Here is a 5,507-nt window from a genome sequence, read left to right as displayed (position 1 = left end):
GTTCAGTAAACCATAGCTTAACAGTTTATCAAGTTAAATCACAAAGGTTAAAATTCTTCAAAACTGGATTCCTCCTTCTCATCATCTGTATTTTTAAATCAGGGGTCTCAAACAATTTATCTGGGGGCCGCAGGAGGCAAAGTCAGGGTGAGGCAAGGCCGCATAAGGGATTTCACAAAAAAAAGTCCTCAAACGTCATTATTAACAGTTTTAATTATTTCTTCTGAACATGAATAGAACATTGAGTGAAAATCATAAACAGTTCTTCTGAACATGGCATATTTTGCCTATTCCTTGCTGCCAGAGACTTGACAGTGCTTCTTCTCATAAGTCTGAACCACATTTGGCTTTAGAAAGGAAGCAGTTGAGACCCTCAGTATAGCTTGAAGATGATCATCATTAAGTCTAGACCTGTACTTTGACTTATTGAAGTTTAATGTAAAGAATAACTTTTCACACAAATACGTGCTCCCAAAAAGGCACATAATGCGCTTGAACATTCGGGAAAGCTCAGGGAAGCTGGGGGGCAATTCTCTCAAAAGGTGCCCATGCATGTCTGCTTTTCCACTAATCTCCCTGAACTTGGCTTTGAGATCAGAGTTGCATTGCAGGTCAATGAGCTCCATTTGAAGCACAGGAGGGGCATCTTGCACATCAAAGGAAAAGGGGTTCACAAAAATTTGGAAAGTGGCTCTGTGCTTTTTGAAGTGTGCAAATCTGTGATCAAATTCCTTCTCTAGCTTAAAAATAGCATCAACATATTTCTCACCACTGAATGGTATGCCTGCACCCACAAGTTCCTTGCAAGCTGGGAAATGGCAAAGGTTTGTCTGAGAGAGCTGGGATTTCCATAACACAACTTTTGTGGAGAATGCTCTCACGTTGTCATAGGCAGCACTGATAAGCTGCCCCAGGGCCCTGTAACATCTTGTTTAGTACATTCAGCTTATGTGTGATGTCAACAAGAAAAGCTAAGTCCATGAGCCATTTGTGATCACTCAACTCAGAAACAGCATTCCCATCCTTCTCCATGAAGGCTTTCACTTCTTCTCTCAACTCAAAAAATCTTTTCAGGACATTTTCCCTGCTGAGCCAACGTACCTCGGTGAAATAGAGCACATTTCCATATTCTGACTCCATTTCCTCTAAAAAAGCACAGAACCTCTGTGCTTTAAGCCCCTGGATCTGATTTGGTTGATGCATTTCACAACAATCATCACATTGTTACACAGCAGGCTTTTACTGCAAAGAGCCTGCTGATGGATAATGCAGTGAAGAGCAATGGCCTTCTCTACACTCTCCTCTTCAAGTTTTTTTTTTTTTTTGAATAAGTGCGACCAGTCCATTTTTCCTTCCTGTAATCAATGGTGCTCCATTGGTTATTATTCCAACAAACCTCTTCTATGACAAACCTTCATTCTCAATGGCATCACACAGATGCTGAAATAGCTCATTAACGGTGGTCTGGCCATGCATTGGAATTATTGTGAGCAACTCCTCTGTCAATTCAAAATTGCAATCAACACCACAGACATAAATTGTGAGCTGCGCAGTGTCTATAATATCTGTGCCCTCATCAAGAGCAACTGAGTATGCATCAAAATATTTGGTTTTCTCACACAGTTGATGATAAATGTCACTTGACATGTCAGAATTGTGCTCTGCCACAGTGTTGGCAGAAAGGCTGATTTTGCTAAACGGACCTTTCTTTTCTGAACAGATAATACTTGCAGGCTGTAACATGCATTTTTGAAAAAACTCTCGTTCTGTGAATGGTTTCCCTGCCTTAGCCATCATCTCACTAACCATGTAACTAGCTTCTACTGATGCAGCATTCTCTTTGGTTGCTTTCTTGAAGAAATCTTATTGCCTCATTAGACATGCTTTAAGACTGGCAACCCACTTGGCTCTCTCATTTCCTTTATATTTTGCACATTCGTAGCATGTTTAGTTGAACAATGGCGTTTCAATTTGTATTCCTTGTGCAGTGAAACTTTCTCTGAGCAAATAAGACATGTGGGGATGCCCCTGTGCTCAACAAAGAAATACTGCGTCTCCCACTTTTCCTGAAATTGTCTGTGCTCATCATCAATGTTTCTCTTCACTGCAGGCTTTGTGAAGTCATGATGAAGGTATGAAAAAATCTAATTCTGTAATAAACTTTTCTCCCTTAGGCCTCCGATAATGCAAGGAACAGCGGGCAGGAGCAGCGGAAATGACGTCTGCGCTAGGCGCAAAGTATTCGCTATTATTCGCTTACCAAATATTTGCAATAAAAAATCGCATTAGTAAGGGAAAAAATCGTGTTAAACATTTGCATACCCCGAATGAAACTGCTCGGGGTATGCGAATGTTTAATGCGATTTTTTCTTACTAATGCGATTTTTATTGCGATTATTCGGTAAGTGAATAATTGCGAATACTGTGATATTTGAAGGCCGGCTTCGGGCCACAAAATGTTGTACAGAGGGCCGCAAACGGCCCATGGGCTGCAAGTTTGAGACCCCTGGTTTAAAAAGAGCTTCAGCTGTATCTGATGTAAAGGTCTCAGCATAGACATTGTCATTATCACTGAGTTCTCGCTATCATCATCACTGCTGTTGGTCTCATTCAAAGCACAAAATATTATGGGTTGAATAGTTCAGTGGCATACAATTCAGTTCAGCCAACTACCTCTTTAGCTCAGCCACTACTTGTGGACTGAGCTGAAGAACTGCCCCACCCCAGCAGAAGGCAGAAGATGACTGGAGACTACATGCATTTGATTCTGTGACTGTGCAACAAATCAAATAAACTATATGATCCAAGTATAAGCAAATTTTGTTTTTTTTGGCACAAGTTTTGTGCCAAAAACTTCGGCTTATACTTGAGTATATAGGTATTTCATCTCTCTGAGTACTCATCTACTCCCATGCTTTTACTATCTCTTAGACTAGCAATAACCATATTTAGGACTTTAACTATAAACTCTGCCATAGAGGTAAAACCAATGTATAATGACAATTCTTTCTTTTAATATTCTTATAGTGTTTTCTTTTTAAATTCAAGATATCTCAGTTTAAAAACACTACCATCACTGAATTTTACATTTTATTTTCCTATTGTCTATAGTTTACCACTTTATAAACCTATAATTTTGTTTTCTCTTCTTTTCAAATTCTGCATCCTGTTAATTTTTAAGTATATTTATATTTAAATTTTTTCTTCTAGTTAAACAACTCTAGTCTCAGCCCTTACCCATTATTGAGTATTGTAAAAATTCTTATAACTCGTCATTCCAATTTAGTGTTTTCCCTTACATTTCTAATGCTCAGTATTACCAATGTTATTCTCCTTGTATCAAGATAAATTAGACCAAGTAACTTAGTTACTTAAACCTGTGAGCAACCAGTCTGGAGGCTGGGTTGGGTGTCCAGCCTAAAGACACACCCTTACTCTTTCTGTAATACAACTCTGGTTTTCTGCTGCTTGCAGTAGCTTCTCAGTCTGCAAACTTACTGCTCAGCCAATTAACAGAGACTTGGATGAGACTTCATGGAGACTTCAAGGAGCACTTTCCATTGTTGGAGTACTAAACTACATGCTATATATCTTTCTATTCCTCCAACTTCAATTTGCAGACACCTGTGTTCCTAGTTGAAGCTCAAAGCATTGAATGTACCAAAGGGAGTTCACCAAAGGAGTGTTTTATGACAAAACAATCATAATGACAAAGCAGTGTAAAGCCCAACAAAAGTGAAGATAATAATAGCCAAGAAAGCTCTACTTGGACCAACCAGCTATGTAACTTCTTTCAGGAACTTCATGTTGTTGATGTTGAGGTGACTCCTAAATCTGGCATTTCAAGGTCTGAATTGCAACACATCCTTTTCACCTCATATTGAATCATTCCAGCAAGCTTGACCAATATTGCCAGGAGTGGTATATTTCCTGAGAGTCTTCCAAAATAAAAAATGATTTAAAAAGCTTATTATAATCATATTTAATTGACGAATCATACTTGAAACCTCTCCACTACATGAAAATTAGTACATTGAGATCCAAACCACACACTATCGCAGATTCACAGTAGCCCCAATTTGGAAACAACCCAAATGTCAAAGTACAAAAGATTATCCAATCTTGCAATTTTCTGTTATGTATGTATCTGGATCTGGGGAGTATAATGCTGAGTGAAGTTAGAGAATAAAGGCAGATACAAAATGATCTCTTAACTGTGGGTTATAAAGAAACAGAGTAATAAAATTACAAATGCTCAAAAGCAAAACAAAACTGATTTATACTAGAAAACTTATCATGATGTAGTGGGAGTAAAGGAGGATAGCACGTGGCCAATCCACCTTTCATCTTTGGCATCCCATTTGGTTCCCAAGCACTGGCAGGAATAATTCCTGAGTGAAGAGCAAGAGTAAACCCTGAGTACTTTGGTGTTCTCCTCCAAAAATGGGAAATAGTATGGGAGGGATTCTGGGACAAAGATGGAATAAAATGGACACTCTGGTAGAGGGTAAATTAGTGTAATTTTTTTTCTTTTTGATTTTTGGGTCACACCCAGCAGCTCAGTGGCTACTCCAGTCTCTACGCTCAGAAACTTCCCCTGGCAGGCTCGGGGGACCATATGGGATGCCTGGATTCAACCCACCATCCTTCTGCATGCAAGGCAAACACTTTACCTCCATACTATCTCTCTGGCCCCTAGTGGAATGTTTTATATTAACAATCTTGTAAATTAAGAGCCTAAAGTTATAATAAAACAATAAAACAAACTCTGTGAATCATGACAAACATATTTAATTTCTCCGCCATTCTGACAAAATAAATCCAAAATTTTTCAGAATTGTGGACCAATTTTCTATTTTCTCATCCATATGTCTTTTATGGTATATTAGAAATTAGTTGAATTTTCCAAATAATTACCAGCATTTCTGTGAAATGACTACTTTATAGTTATAATACGAATTAAAGTTATCTTCAACATTCAATAAATTCACCTCTGTGCTCGCTTCGGCAGCACATATACTAAAATTGGAACGATACAGAAAAGATTAGCATGGCCCCTGCGCAAGGATGACACACAAATTCGTGAAGCATTCCATATTTAAAAAAATAAATAAATAAATTCACCTCATCATTTGGTAAAGCATAGGATTTTGCCTGTATTTTTAAGAATGCTGGTACAATCCTATAATTTTACATAAAAATTTTCTAACATTTTTTTTATTACTTATGTCCCAATTTTGCTTAAATTCTCAACAGATTTTTTTTGGGGTCATACTCAATGCACTCAGGGGTTACTCCTGGCTCTGTGTTCAGAAATCAGTCCTGGCAGTCATGGGATGCTTGGATTCAAAACACTATCTGACCTGGATCAGCTGCATGCAAGGCAAATGCCCAACTGCTGTGCTCTCTTTCTGGCCTCCTACACAGAATTTGATTTAAATTTTAATCTTACTAATATTTGATTATAGTTTATTTTCTGTTAGACATTTTCATCAAATTATTATTCA

At 38.0% G+C, this 5,507-nt stretch overlaps 1 non-coding gene across 1 annotated transcript; it reads left to right on the top strand.

The window, feature by feature from the left end:
• The first annotated feature begins 4,995 nt into the window (after positions 1 to 4,995).
• Positions 4,996 to 5,102, top strand: LOC126003116 (U6 spliceosomal RNA). Its single transcript, XR_007493657.1, has one exon. It is a non-coding gene; the product is annotated as a U6 spliceosomal RNA (small nuclear RNA).
• Positions 5,103 to 5,507: the final 405 nt, after the last annotated feature.

This window comes from Suncus etruscus, chromosome 2, assembly GCF_024139225.1.
Source record: "Suncus etruscus isolate mSunEtr1 chromosome 2, mSunEtr1.pri.cur, whole genome shotgun sequence".
In the NCBI taxonomy this organism is placed as follows: Eukaryota; Metazoa; Chordata; class Mammalia; order Eulipotyphla; family Soricidae; genus Suncus; species Suncus etruscus.
This window is presented reverse-complemented; position numbering and strand designations above follow the sequence as displayed.